We start from the raw sequence: 16,573 nt of genomic DNA, 5'->3' as shown, positions 1-16,573 counted from the left end.
GCCGCATCAGTCCCAAATAAATACGCAGGAGGCTATATTAATTATGAAGCTTTTGGCCTTGCTTGTTTCTTACTGGCTAGCTCTGACTTAAGTATTTATCCCATAATTGTTAATCTAAGTATTTCTCTTACCGGAGCAAAGTTTCCGGGCTTCTTATCCCTTTGGTGTTACATCTTGACTTCCTGTGTTTCTCCTACCCAGAGTCCTCCTCAACTCCTAGTCCCACCTATCTTGCTTCCTTATTGGCCAGCAGTGCTTTATTGACATATACACAGGACTTCCACATCAATGGCTTAATTTTTTTATCTAGATGTATATATTATAAATACCACAATGTCTTTGTTGGTCTCAGTAATTTGTAAACCCACACTTCAAATGGTATAAAAAGATCCTTGTGAGTTAAGAGAAAGGAAAGCAATTAAATATAAAGCAAAGTACATATGAATTGTGAAAACGCATGTAATTGTGCACAAATGTTTATAGAGGGCCTTTCAGCATGGAGGCATGCACAGTCTGAGCGGTACATTTGGAAAAACAGAAGTTCACCCACTAGCTGGGCACAGTCCTGGGAGTTTGACACATTACACAAATTGTAAACAAAATAATTAAAATATGTATCAGAATGCAAAGCACTCGGGCAAAATTATGCTCCCTACAAGTATCTGAATTCTAATTGCCAGAACGTGTGTATTAGTTACTTCTCTCATTGCTGAAAGAAAATAACCTGCAAAAGCAGTTTAAAAGGTTCACAGTTCAAGAGAACAGTCAGTCATGGCAGTGAAATCATGGTGGGAGCTTGAGATAGCAAGAGATGAATGCAGGTGCTCAGCTCTCTTCCACCTTTGTGTTTAGTCTGGGATGCCAGACCATGCAATAATGACACCTACATTTACGGAGGATCTTCCTATCTGGATTAAACCAGCCTAGAATCTCCTTCACAGGCACAGCCAGAGGTTCATCTTCTAGACAATCCTAGATCTTGTCAAGGGGACAATCAGTTCTAGCCAGCTTAGCATGTGAATCTGTGACCTTACATTATAATGAGATTTTTCAATTGTGATCATATTAAGGATCTTGGAATGGTAAAATGGTAGTGAAAGAGATATCTAGGTGGGATATAATCACTGAATCTTTATATAGGAGGGAGGACAACAGGTCATTTAATGATAAGAGCAAAAAATCAGGGAAGAGGGGAGATGTTATGCTTCCAGCTTGAGGATGGACAAAGGGGTCCAATGCCTCCAGTGAGTGGAAAAGACAGGAAGAAGTGGTTCTCCTGGTACCCCTATAATCCAACACAGCCCCATGGATGCTTCAGCCCCATGAACTGCTTTCAGATGTCGGGCCTCTAGAACTTCATGGTATCTCTGTTGTTTGAAGCCACTGGATGTTGTGGAATCTTAGAGAGGCAATGAAGAACTACAACTACTTATCCCTGGCTCCATCATCATCAATCAGTACCCATGTATCAGAAGTCTGGAGGGAGGTAGCCCTTGTACCAGGACACTTGTACACACACACACACACACACACACACACACACACACACACACACACACAAATAAATAATAGATGTAAAAACACTGTTTTGATCACTCAATATTTACCAGTCATCTGAGCATCTTTTGGCAACTATTCAGTTCATTAGTCTATGTAGTAAATGAAGGATTTGTGTTATGGTGTTTAACTTTTCCAGTTCTTATTGTATTTTAAGTATAAATTCCAATACAAATAATAAAGGTTCCCTCAACTATAGAGGGTGCTTCTTTACTGATATTTTCCAACAATGTGAAGAATCTTTTTTTATTTTCATGTAACCCCATCTGTCTGTACTTTGGGAGGTTTCCTGTGCTATTATTGGGAAAAATCTATTTAAGGTATTTTGGGAATCCTTCTCTCTACAGTCAGAATGACTAACAAGAAAACAAATGGCAACAAATGCTAGTGAAGATGTGCAGAAAAATAAACGTCTGTTGTGATTGCAAGTTAACATGGTCACTATAGAAATCAGCGAGTTGTTTCCTCTGAAACCCAAACTATAAGTAAGCAGATGCCAAAACAACTCTAACTTCTCCCATAATGACATTTGCACATCCATATTTATTGCCACATTATGCACAACAGCTAGGAAATGGAACCAGCCTAGATGTCAATCAACATTTAGATAAAGCAAATCTGGGATACAGGCATAGAGGGATTTTATTCCACTCTAAAGGAAATGAAATCATAACATTTGCAGAAACATGATGAACTAGAAGTTACTATGTTAAACTAAGACAGATTCAGAAAAACAAGCAGTGCAGATTTTCTCTCCTGTGCAGATCCTCAATTTTAGTTTCTGTGTGTGCATGGGTGTGAATGTAGGTCATGATATTGAAAGGAGGCAGAAAAGAGGAAAGAGGTCTTCAGGAAAGAGGGGAGGGAATAGGGGGAAAAGAAAACCAAGATGAACCAGAGAGTAGGAGAAGAAAGGAGAAGAGGAACCGGGATGAGGCAGGAAGGGTTAAGAAAGGAAGGGAAAGGTGGCAGGGGCTGAAACAAGGTGTGAATAAAAATGCTGTAATCAAGTCCATTGCTTTTAGTGGCAACTTTTTTTTAAATTACAGCTTTTTAGTAAAAAGCTTGCTTCACATGTCAATCCAATCTCCCTTTCCCTCTCCCTCCCCTTCTCCTGCATCTCCCTATCACCCCCCCAGCCTCCCACCCTACCCCCACTCCCTTACACATAGGGGATATCCAGAGTCTGTCATTTCATTCAGGGCAAGGTCCAGGCCCGCCCCCAAGAGTCCAGGCTGAGAAAGCATCCCTCATTGTGGTATGGACACTCAAAGTCCATTTGTATGCCAGGGATAAATACTGATCTACTGCCCAGGGCCCCATAGATTTTCCAGGCCTCTTCACTGACTCCTACATTTGGGGGTCTGGATCTGTTCCATGCTGGTCTCCTGGCTGTTGGTCTAAAAATAAAAATTTCAATTGCATGTTTTCTCTTGTCTCTCAACCAGACCAAGCAAGGTAGAAAACTAAATGCCACTGAGAAAATCATGTACATTTGACCAGGTAGTGAGGTTCTGAAAGGGTCTAGTGAGTTTATCCAAGCAGAGGCAAGACTGCAAACCAAGCAGGGGTATTAAAAAAGTAGATGCAGCCAGTGGGAGTTGTGTCTAGTTCACATTATTCCTTTGATTCATCATTTCTCGGCTGAGCTAATAACTAAGGTTTTAGATCCACAGCCACAGAAAAGAGCCATTAAATACCAGTGCTCCTAGAAAGGGGAAGTCAACTTACCTACTGCTTAATTCTTGAAAAAAGAACTTCAGAACAGACCCTCCAGGCTCCACTTCCAACTAGTCTGCTGCAGTTTAGAGGTAGGTGATCCACGGCAATAACATCTCTATGTGAGAGCACAGAGGTTACTGAGGCAGCCAGTGTGAACCCTGTCTTTACTCGCTCTGAATCTTGGTTGTTACCTGCCTCAGGACTGAGCCTGATTGCTCCATAGTTACATACAAAAGCAATCTGGGTTCACCAGGGAAAACAGCTTGAATATAATCATAATATAGACTTTCTACATTCTGCTATAGCTTTGCTTGAATAGGTTCTCATTACAACAAGTGGATTGCTTTCATTCACTTTGAAATGGAACATGGGACAGGGGAGAGAGCAGGAGATAATTGGTGAAACAAAATCAAGTTACAGAGAACAGCTTCCCGGGAATCATAAAGGGTATTAAACTTAAATGCATTTACAGTACCTGAAACCCAGAACTAATCTTGATATCTTTGTTTCAGTTGTACTTTATATTTTTATTACCATCCCAATTGTTGTGATTTTCCAAAATACAGAGTTGGGAGTATCCAAAGAAAAGTGGTTTAAAACCAAGAGTAACAAATATCATATACTCTGAGTACTCACTTAAAGAGCCATGGATATGGCCGTGTTCCACTTGAGAAGCTCAACATGGCAAATGAAGAAGAACCTTCTCACTTACATGCAGGGAGCAGGATGACTGTGGAAGAGCACTACCACAGTTGCAAACTCAGTATCTTCATGACTTTGCATAAATAGGCCCTTCATGAAGCTCGAGGAGCCACCCTGCAAATTAAAGTTGCTAGGCTCACACATATAGCCAGGCCTAGGAAGAATGCCTGCTTCCCTCATCCTCTGAATGCACTTCTCCTTCAAGTTGTATCTCAAGTCTGCTCTCCCGTTAGATATTCACTGGTATCTTCTGGAAAAGCTGAGAGTAAGTCTTCTAAACAATTATAACAACCACTTAGTAATTCCACGCCTGTAATAGGGATTAGGTAGTGGGTTTTATTTAACACATTATTATAGTAATAACTAATATTATGAAACACAAAGAAAGTGACCCATGAAAGAAAATATTTAGTTGTAATTAGTGAAAGAAATTTATTTGAGTGAAAATTGTATTTTTGTATTCTCGAAGGAACTATTCATAAGAGCACCTCATATAACAAATTATATATATATATAATATATGCATATGAATGATATGATATATATACTATGTGTGGTAGATGGGGAAGAAAGTTCTTAGGGAGAAACGTTCTCAGTCCAATACATCAATTACTAACACAAAGCAGATATTAAGTTTGAATTGCAGTTAACTAAATTAATTTAAAAGTATATCTCCAGGAAGGGTGGAGAGATAGCTCAATAGTTAACAGTGATTGCTTCTCCTTTTAATTTTTTTTATTTTAGAAATAATCATATTTTACTTATCAGTCACCCCATTCCCTTGCCCTCCCATCCTCTTCAACCCACCCCTACCTACTCCCCAAGTATAGTGAGGCCTTCCATGGGGGATCATCAAAGTCTGTCATATCATTTTGAGGAGGACCTAGACTCTCTTTCATGTAATTGGGCTGCAATATTATCCCTCCATAGGAAATGGACTCCCAAAGTCCATTTATGCACTAGGGATAAACACTGGTTCCACTCTTAGAGGTCCCATATACTGCCCAGACCAAGTAGCTGGCACCCACATTCAGAGGGCTTAGTTTGGTCCAATGCTAGTTACCAGTTTTAAGACTGGAATCTCTGTGCTCTTACTAGGTCAGGTCAACTGTTTCTGTGGGTTTCTCCAGCATGGTGTTGTCTCCTTTGATTATCTCTTCTCCTTCTCTATAACTGGATTCTAGGAGTGTGGCTCTGTGTTTAGCTGTGAATCTCTGCTTCTGCTTCCATCAGCTACTGGATGAAGGCTCCAAGATGGCAACCAAGGTAGTCATCAATCTCATTATAGGGGAAGGGTATCAAAGGCAGTCTCTCCACTACTGCCTATATTCTTAGTTGGGGTCATCCCTGTGGATCCCTGAACATTTCCCTAGTGCCAGACTTCTCTCTAAACCTACACTGGCTCCCTCTATTAAGGTATCTCTTTTGTTGCTCTCTTCTATTCCTCCCCTGTCTTCCTGATCCTTGCCCCCACTCTTCTCTCCTTCTCTTTTTCCTCCCTCCCCTCCCCTGTGCTCTCAATTTGCTCAGGGGTTCTTGTCCCCTTCCCTTTTCAGGAGACCATGTTTTCTATTGCAAGCATCTACATAAGGTGGCTCACCTATGATACCAGAACCAGGAGATCTGACACTCTTTTCTGGCCTTCAGGATTACCCGCACTTCATTCTATACATACCCACCCAGACACAGACACAGACACAGACACAGACACAGACACAGACACAGACACAGACACAGACACAGACACAGACAGACAGACAGACAGACAGACAGACACACACACACACACACACACACACACCCCTCTCTCTCTCCAACTGAGTTCCAGGACACCCATAGCTAATACACAGAGAAACCCTGTCTTGAAAAAAGTAAATAAACATATTTGAAAGAATAGATACTCCCTATGTAAAGGTCTGTGGGAACTATTTATTTGGAGTCATTAATTATGTGATGAAAAGAAACTCAAAATGAAAATAACAGTTAAGAGCAAACACTTTAGAGATTGCTGTGGTCAGACCCTGTTCTCTAACCAATGACCATGTCCCATTGCCTATGCCAAAGGGAAGAGGGCAAGAGCATGGGAAAACACTCTGTCTTCAGCCAACTATCACTGAATTTTATACTTATTCTGCCTATATTTAATTTATTTTATTCACTGTTAATTAAGTCTCAGACAGCAAGTCATAATTTGGCTCCCTGTTGCTCTCTCTCTCTCTCTCTCTCTCTCTCTCTCTCATACACACACACACACACACACACAAATATGTACTATTCGAATTTGCTATACCATGAAGCTTATATGTTGTTTGTCTGATAAAGTCAACTTATGATCTGATAAGACTAATCAGATACATTTCATTTATAATTATGGTGGCATAAAGATAGTCTTAGGAGAATTCTGTCATGTGATATTGATGACACTGGGACTATATTAATATAATTTTTAATGACATAAAACTATGAGTATACAAATGAGTTCTGAAGATGATATTGTCCTTACATATTTTCTCACTTAGCTTTTAGATAAGGAAGTTAGTTTCTAGGGAGGTAACCTCATTGGATCACAGAAGAAACAGGGGTCAAGGTTCCCCATTCACACTACTCCCTTGCTGTATTCTATATTTCCTCCAACCAAGGAGATAGGGAATCTACAAATAATAGAAACGATTTTTAAGGCAGAAGACAAATATCATGTCGCGTCTGCTGCGCAGCCTGTGTCCGAGAACATGCGGAGGGTGTTGGGGATTGACAACACAGAGACTTGTTCAACGATGTAAAGAAAACTTTAAGCAGGCTCCAAAAAGGTTCAAGAAAACTTCCTAAGAAAGGCTCCCTCCAGAGAAGCTTCTGCTCTCTCCTCTACCCTGGCTGGTTCTGCTCTGACCCCAGAAACTGATCTGGGCGTGGCAGAAGAGGTGGTTAGTCTTTGGACAAGGTCGAGGTCAGGGTGGTTTCTGTGGGCAGGCCTTTTCCAGGAACTTAATGCCCCCAGGCATTGTATTGTTTTTAGTAAACACGTTTTTAGTAAACATTGTCTTACAGCTGCCTACTCCCAGGCAGAAGGGGAAGTGGGTCTCTGCTCAAGGTCTGGTGTTCCCACAATTCACCCCTTTTTATTTTTAAATGAGGCACTCCTGGCTTAGGTCAAGTAGGGTCACCCTCCCTTTCCCGTCCTTGGGGGACCTTGAACCCCTGTCTTAGGCGGGAGGGGTCTTCCCCACAGGTTGCCCGTCGTCGGAGACACCCCAACCTTAAATCATCTGTAACCAACCTTCATGGCTATCAGGATTGCCATGGGCTAAGCTAAGCAATACTTGGTTACGGATCTCTTGCCTCTGGAACAAGGCACGTTTGAGCTCGGCATAAAGCCAGAATGCCTACCGCCACTGCCACCATTTCCAGGACCCCCATTGACATAGCGCCTCTCCATCACCGTACCCATCACCAGATCTGGGCCATAACATTCTACCAGCCTTCGTCTGTTACAAGGGTAACCCACACGTGATTTACATTCTGTTACAAGGGTAACCCGCATGTGATTTACATTTACAATTTGATAAAGTTTACAATTGTTCCAAGATCTGCTCAGGAAAGCATTTAGAAAGTGCACTTGCACAGATACATTAGGTACAATCATTGATGTTACACATGTAGCATTATGAAAAATATGAACAATAGGCTTGTTGCACTATCCACAGAGCACCAATTTGTTCCTGTGGTGATGCAGTTTGTTGATTTAACGTCAGCTGATTATGCGACTTGAGTCAAAGTCTCCTTTTTGTCGCATTAGGACAAGTTGCATCTCTCTAGAAAAATACACTGGCCTAGTCGTGATTCCAGAAACAGGAACCATCAAGTCTGATATTTCAAGTGACCATGTCCTGTTCAATTACTAAAAAGAGGCTTTTGCCCCTCATCACAGTCCATACGAATGTCCAAATGTTTTAAATGGGTCCTTTTTTCTCTGTTGGCTTCACGATGAAAACTCATCGGTCCGGAAGGTTGATGCAGCAGGTCTGTTGAGAAACTGGAAATCTCGAACCGACTGTTTTCTTTCTTTCTTGGGCTCTAGATTCGATGACATCAAGGGTCAGGAACACTGATTTAGGAGATCTCACTCAAACTGGCTTAGGTAGGCTCCCATGGTCTCAGGTCCAGTTTTTCTCTGCTCCATGCATCTCACTAAATGGTCTGACAGCTGCCGAAGCTTTATTCTTTTCCTGCAAGAAAACACAAACATGCCCTCGACCCCAAATTAGGGTCTTCTCCACTGTTTAGTGCATGGATGTCTACATTTGACCTGAGCAATGGTTGCTCAAGTTCCATCATGCCAGAATCTGTCTGAAGCTCACTGGCATTCACATTATAAAATTTTTAAATGAGGAGTGTATTATTTGATGAGTCATATGGGGACTGGGGACATTATTCCCCCTTTTTTATTTTCTAAAAAAATTTTTTTGAACTGTTGAAGCTGGACCATAATAGTAGAAGGATTTGTCTACCCTCCTTGGTTGACTATCTAGGTAAATTGGGATTACTACTTAGATTTTTTTGTAGATGTCCATTAAAAAGGACATATCCATTAAATATTTCCCAAAAACTTCTGAAAATCACTCAAAGATTGTAAACTATAATGTGTCCAAATAACTTGTGAAAATTATTTGAAGTCTGTGAGCAGTCTTTCCCAATCTAACCTGTAGAGCTCTCACTAGCTGACAAGGCCTCATTTGCATCTTAAATTTTTCTGTTAAAACATTAACAGACTGGCTGGATGTTCCTTTTGGCTATATTTAAAGCAATCTAGGTAGCTTCTTAACTATTTTTGAAGGGATTTAAGTATCCTTTTAATCATATAAGCAGTTCACACTCACGCATTCACAATCACATTTCATACATACCGGTGTGGCCACACCATACATTCAGAACATACATGCATCTGTCAGTCATCCTTTTTCCCTAGGTCATGATTAGTCTGTTGCAATGAAGCTTCCTTAATTGAAATCTATGTAAAAGAACAACTCCAGCCAATCCTTGAACTAAAAGGGTTAAAAAGTCCTGTATGTTCTTTATCATTCCTCCATTTGAGCTACAGTCATGGGGTACAGCTGTACCTACTCCTTGTAACTCTGTAGATGTGAGGTGGAGAGGCCAAGCTTTTGGCCATAAGTTTTTAGAGATGACTCACAAAATAGAACTTAAAGGTAAACAAAATTTTCCATTCTATATACCTTTGTCTTTTTCTTTTTCTTTACTTAATACCAGTACCTTTTTACTGTTACAAATTTTTTGTTTCACCCATTTTTTTTTAAATCAGGGTTTCTCTGTATTGTTTGAGGCTGTCAGTCCAGCCTGGCCTCGAACTCATAGAGATATGCCTGCCTTACTGCCTTACTGGCTAGCCTTTTAGATCTCTCAGTTCCCCTTTACTTTCTTGACCTCAGTGGATCAGGCGAAAGACTGGAGATTTTTTATTTTATTTCTTATTTTACCCTTTTTTTATTTCTTTTTTTCTTTTATTCTTTTTTTCTTTTCTTTTCTTTCTTTTTTTTTTTTTTTTGAGACTGGGTTTCTCTCTATCCTTTTGGAGGCTGTCCTGGAACTTGCTGTATAGACCAGGATGGCCTCATTCCTTCCTATCTCTGCCTCCCGAGTGTTGGGATTAAAGGCGTATGCCACCAACACCCGGCTCTCTGAATATCATAGCAAACATCCTCCCAATCTGGGACATTTAAGCCTTCCCCAGTAATGAACCATGGGCTCCCTCGTTCAATCCATTTTAAAAAGCCTGCCATGGTTGTAGTCCCCTGTTTTTCAAGCAACTTTTTTACATGATACTGTAATTTAAACTTCCAGGGACTATTTCCCATTGTTTCTTTTCCTATTTTCCTCCATCTGTCCTTGGCTGGCAAAAGGGACAACCCCGTCCATTTACCTCGCTGTCACGATCTCAGTGGGACCTCCAATTGTCGCGTCTGCTGCTCGGCCTGTGTCCGAGAACATGCGGAGGGTGTTGGGGATTGACAACACAGAGACTCGTTCAACGATGTAAAGAAAACTTTAAGCAGGCCCCAAAAAGGTTCAAGAAAACTTCCTAAGAAAGGCTCCCTCCAGAGAAGCTTCTGCTCTCTCCTCTACCCTGGCTGGTTCTGCTCTGACCCCAGAAACTGATCTGGGCGTGGCAGAAGAGGTGGTTAGTCTTTGGACAAGGTCGAGGTCAGGGTGGTTTCTGTGGGCAGGCCTTTTCCAGGAACTTAATGCCCCCAGGCATTGTATTGTTTTTAGTAAACACGTTTTTAGTAAACATTGTCTTACAGCTGCCTACTCCCAGGCAGAAGGGGAAGTGGGTCTCTGCTCAAGGTCTGGTGTTCCCACATATCAATGGTTGATATTCCCTTATTCATACTTGGAAAGGACAACAGGGATATAATAAGACACAGCCACAAGGAATGCCGAATCTGGAGTATTCAGTGTATAAGTTAAACAGGTGATTACCATTGGCGTAGGCTACTGAATATACCACTCTCTGTCATATATAACAAACTTATTTGAGAAGCACAGGATAATTAGTGGAGAAGAATGGGAGAGTCTAACAAATCCTACTTTCTTTATTTGAAAATATGTAGAACCACTCAGTACTTTCCTGGTACACATATATGCATTTTAAATGAGATCATGCATAGTACTACATGTATTAAAATGTAGCTAGACTCATTTTTACTTAATTACTATCAATTGTATTAGAGATCCAGTGCACTTAATTATTTTGTGTCAACTTGACACAAACTAGAGTGATCAGATAAGAAGGAGCCTCATCTGAGGAAATGCCTCCATGTGATCCAGCAGTAAAGCATTTTCTCAATTAGTGATCAATGGGAGAGGGCCCAGCTCATAGTGGGTGTTGCCTTCCCTGGGCTAGTGGCCCTGGGTTCTATAAGAAAGCAGGTTGAACAATCCAGGGGAAGCAAGCTTGTAAGCAGCTCTCCTCCATGGCCTCTGCGTCAGCTCCTGCCTCCAGGATCCTGTTTGAGCTCCTGTCTTGACTTCTTTCAGTGATGAGCAGAGCTGTTGGAAGGGTAAGCCAAATTAACCCTTCCCTCCCAACTTGCTTTTGGTTATGGTATTATCACAGCAATAGAATCCCTAGATGAGACAAGTTGGTACCAGTAGTGGGTTTTCGCTGTGACAAATCAGACCAATTTTTGGGGAGGACTATGAAAGGACTTTAGAATTTTGAGGCGGAAAAGCCATTGAGTGTTGTAACCTCAGTGATGTGTTCTTTAGGAACTTGGAAGAGGGGACTGTTAAGAGCAATGTAGAAGATGGAGGAGCCCTTGCTTGTGAGGTTTCAGAGTGGAATGCAAACAGTCTTCAGGGCCATTTGCTGTTTTGACTTAAGATTCTGTCATTCTGGTCAGCCGCCCGCTACGTGGAACCTTCGCATTGCTGGGACAATGAATAGTGCCCAGCTGGAGTTAAGAAATTAGAGACCAGTGTCACTGAGGTGACATCTTCTGGGAAGTGTTTCCTGAGAGCACAAGGTACTGTGTTCCACATCTGACCAAAGTTGTATCTCATGCTGGAAGCTGAGCTTGGTAGTATAATAGTCACCCAGGTGGCACTGGTTTTGAAGGCATGAAGGGGTCATGGAGAGAAGCTGAGGCTTGGCACTGTGGAAGGGCAGGAGAGGCCATTGGCATAGGTGCACCCTCAGTGACATTTGAAGGCCCAGGACAGACTGAAGGGGTCATGCAGTGAAGTGGATGCTTGGCTCCATGAAGAGAATCTAGGGGAGGCTACTGGTGTAAGTGAAGTCCGGGTGAAGCAAGGGATCTCAGCAGTTTTGGAGATTCCAGTACTGTGAAATGACCACCAAGAATAGCAGCAGCAATGGAATAGAGCCAAGCCAGAGTCTACAAGGCAAGCTCTGTGTTCTGCAGAGGGCAGAACTAGAGAAGTGACCTAACCCATTTGGAAAAATCACAGAAGGTTGTAAGTGGATCTCAGACATTGGATGGTTGGAGTTTGACTTTGTTTTTGCTTTGATTTAATTGTGCCTATGCCCTGATTTTTCCCTCTTGAAGTGAGAAAATATTTGGTTCATTTTTTATTTTACTGGCTCCCACAATGAAAAGATTTTGAATTTTAAAAGACTTTGTATTTTAAAAGAAATTGAATATTTTAAAATGGCTGAAATTTTAATGAGTTTGAATTTGTAAAGGCTGTGAGACTTTTAAAGTTATTTATGTTTTTAATGTGAGATCATGGGGATACATAAGAATGGAAGGGCTGTGGCTTAATAGTAATAGGTTCTTGTATCAAGTTGACAAGAGGTCAACTGTACTGGTATGTTTTGTGTGTCAACTTGACACAAGCTAGAATGATCAGAGAAGAAGGTGTACCATGTATTCTTTCCTGCCAGCTTGGTCCCAGAGACTCATCAATCTCAAATGAACACACAGGATGTTGTTGGCCGTTTGCTATGGTTCCTTAATGGCTAACTCTGACTTAATTACTAATCCATAATTACAAATTATATTTTATAAGGTCTTATCTTACTGAAGATGCAGCCTCATTTGTCCTCTCTTCCCGAGATCACAAGGCGACTCTCTACTCTTGATCACATTTCCCAGAATTGGCCTTGACTCCTAGTCCCACCTATCTTGTGTCCCTATTGGACAACAGTGTTTTATTTATCAACCAATCAGACAAACATAGACACAGAAGGACTTCCCCTATCAAGAATGAGCCTCAGCTAAGGAAATGCCTCCATGAAACCCATATGTATGGCATTTTCTCAATTAGTGATGAATTTGGAGGGCCCAGCACCTTGTAGTTATTGCCATCCCTGGACTTGTTCTACTGTAGAGAGAGCAGGCTGAGCAAGCCAATAGAAGTACACTAGGAAGCAGCACTCCAAAAAGGCTTCTGTATCAGCTCCTGCCTACAGGGTCTGTCGCTGTTTGAATTCCTGTCTTGACTTCATTCATTGATGAACAGTGCTGTGGAAATGAAAGCCAAATAAAACCTATCCTCCCCAACTTGCTCTTGGATCATGTTTTTTTTTACTAGAATCCCTAAATAAGTAGTAGGATCCCTAATTAAGACATCCAGTCTTATACGCTCTACAAAGTGAGAATGGATGCCCCATGCACACACATTTAAATGTTTGTTCCCTGATTAGTTGAACTGTTTGGAAAGAATTAGGAGGTATAGCCTTGTTGAAGAAGATGTTTCCCTATGGACAGGCTTTAAGGTACTGACTCTTACGACTCTTAATCTTAATCTTCCTAATACTGTCACCCTTTAATATAGCTGCTCATGTTGTAATGACCCCAAACCATAAACTTATTTTCCTTGCTACTTCATTACTGTAATTTTGCTATTGCTATGACTCATAATGTAAAACTCTGTGTTTTCTGAGGTTCTTAGACAACTCTGTGAAAGGGTCAAATAACTCCTGAAGGAGTTGTTACCTACAGGTTGAGAATTGCTGTTTCAAGGTTTCAAAATCCCACACCATTCCCAGTCAGGTCTCTCTGCCTCATACTTATGGACAGAGATGTGAGCCCTCAGGTGCTTCTCTAGGGCCTGATAGTTCCTCACCGTGATGGTCATGGACTATATCTTTGTGGTACTGTAAGTTCCAAATTAAATACTTTCCTTTATAAGTTTACTTGGACATGGTGTTTTGACACACAATAGAAATGTAGTAAAGAGACACTGTATCTCTTATCTCCTTCCAGAGAAAGCAAAGATTATTACTTACTAATAAATTCTGCTATTGCATCAATTTTCATATGTTGCTCTCACTATAAAGCTATCTGGTTTCTCAATAGATATTTATGTTCCTCAGAACTGTGGCAGTAGAGAAATTTCAAGATAAAACAGTAACTTCTACTTTTTTCTGAACTGAAGCATAATTAAATGGGACCTGCAGCTCAGGGAAGGTTCAACAAGACAAGAATTAACATATTTCTTAAGAGATGTTTCCCTAATTCAAGGGCAAGGATGCTTCAATCAACACCTTTGACAGGTGACAACAGAATTCTTTTGCTTGTCAGGGAATATAAAATATGGCCATGGTGTTCAGTTTTGAAAGACATTCAGTGAAGTTTGCATGGAGCTCTTTATTAAAGTTAATTTCGCCATTCTGTATTTGCAGTACCAAAATAATTTATTTTAGGATCATTGGTTTATTTTACTTCTTATCATTCTCATCATCAAAAAATTTAACTTGGATCCATAGTTAAATGGTCTTCCAATATTTATGTTGATATCCCCAGATAAGGTATAGCACTAAGCCTTCATCATAGAAGACTTTTTCAGTATGTGTAAAGTATCAAAGCTAGGAATTAATAACTTGTCAATGTGCTGAGAACAACTGATTACTGAGTTCTTGCACAAAATTGGACACTTATATCACCCCTTGCAAAGCCAAGGCAAGGACCATCATGGGAGAGGGAGTAGACAGATTGGGATAACTGAAGTATGGGATATATTTCAGTGGGATGCTAACTTCTGGATATGATGTGGTTGTTGTAGTTATGAACACATCACATCTGTGACTCCATAGCATCTGTGACTCCATTAATGGGGCCTGAAATAAATAAGGGTAATTGAGGGTCATTTGGGTGAGGAGAGGGGAAATAACTGGGTTGCCAGAAGTAGGATGAAAAGAGAGACTATGGAAGAATGAATGTGATCATAATGCATTGAATACATGTATGGTATTGTCAAGAATAAAAAAGATAATAACTAAAACAATTCAGTCAGCATAAAAATGTTTTAATTTTATGTCTCCTTTGAGCTAAGCCTCCTTGTTAACGTCACAAGGCAGTATGTTCTTAAGCACAATGAGAGTGCAGATGACTCAGTGCTGTTATTGAGGCTTATCAATGGTAAGTCATTTTCCTAACAAACTGATTCTGTAACAGTCCAAGGAAAGAATTTTGTGATTAATAGTGTTTATAACTAATAAATTGAACTCAATTGCATCGTTCTAAACCTGTACTAAAATGTAGTGTTTTGTTTGTATTTTAAAGAAAACACTGAACCAGACGTTGGTGGCACATGCCTTTAAACCCAGCACTCGGGGAGGTAGAGGCAGGTGTATCTCTCTGAGTTTGAGGCCAACCTGGTCTACAGAGTCAATACCAGGGTAGGCTCTAAAGCTACACAGAGAAACACTATCCAGAAAAATAAAAAACAAAGAAGAAGTAAAAGAAAGCACTGTTTATGGGTGGGTGTGAGAAGGAGCTATAATCTACTACCCTTGTTGAAAAAGTACCCATGTACTTTACGAAGTGATGAGAAATCAGGGAATTTTGTCATGATTCTTACAAGGATGTTACTTTTTGACCACAGTTCTAGGACAAGAAATGCCATTCCTCAATCTTAGGTTCAGTTTTCCACCCACAGGGCAGAACTATTCTTCTTGAGAATGCCATTGCTCATATCTTCTATCCTTGTTTTGTTCTTGTTTCTGATTAATTTGGCCAATGGAATGCAGCAAATCTTGTTGACTATTGATATAGCTGATTTCAGCAGGAGTTATAAAATTTAGCCTTGAGAAAAACTGAGCTAAGGAAAGAAAATCTCTCTTAAGACAATTTTCTTCATCCATATATCTTGAGTGTTAGGGCTTCCTGACAGCACATTATTGGTCATACCCATTTTCTTCTGAAATTGAGTCCACTTCTAAGGAAGCCCTTTACATGATATCACAGTGAACTATTTCTAAATACATTATATTCTTCTACAAATAAATAAAATGGAAATAAGGAAGAATGGAAGAAAGAAAGAGGGAAGGATGGGGGAAGAAAGGATGAAGTGGAGAAAGAAAGTAGGGAAAGAGAAAGAAGATATTGAAGATAGAAGGGATATAATAGGATGTAATGTGAAGTCTTCCTGCCAGCTGCTAGAACCTTGCTGCAGTTAGCTGCTGGGGTCTTGCTGCTGTCTCATTCCCCAAATAACACAAAGGACACTATATTAATTATAAGCTGTTAGCCCTTTTCTTAGTTTCTTACTGGCTAGCTATGACTTAAGTATTTAACCCATAATTGCTAATCTAAGTATTTCCATGTGGTCTACTCTTACCAGAGGAATGGTCCAGGCATGTTACTTCTCTCACATCCTAAATCGTGACTCACTGTGCCTCTGTTTCCCAGAATCCTCCTCGACTACTAGTCCCACCTATCTTGCTTCCCTTTTGTCCAACAGTGCTTTATTTACATATACACAGAAGGACTTCCCCCATCAGTGGGGGACAAGATTGAACACGCAGCTATAGGAAACAAGAAGGAGAAACAGACAAAAAGAAAAGACTAGTTGTGTATCCTTGACTCATATGATCATATTGCCTTTGTCACATACTGGCACTGTAGGATTGCTGATTCTTGTGAACAGCATCCTTACAATGAAGATATCTTATCTCATAGAGTGCATTAAAAAGAACCAGGACACTTAGGCTACCCATCCCACAATGAGGGATGCTCTCTCAGCCTGGACTCCTGGGGAGGGCCTAAGCCCTGCCCTGGATAAAATGACAGACTCTGGAGATTCTACATGGAGGGCCTAACCCTCCCTG

The sequence above is a fragment of the Mesocricetus auratus genome, unplaced genomic scaffold, assembly GCF_017639785.1.
Source record: "Mesocricetus auratus isolate SY011 unplaced genomic scaffold, BCM_Maur_2.0 Super-Scaffold_4256, whole genome shotgun sequence".
Classification (NCBI taxonomy): domain Eukaryota; kingdom Metazoa; phylum Chordata; class Mammalia; order Rodentia; family Cricetidae; genus Mesocricetus; species Mesocricetus auratus.
Note: the sequence above shows the minus strand (reverse complement) of the source record.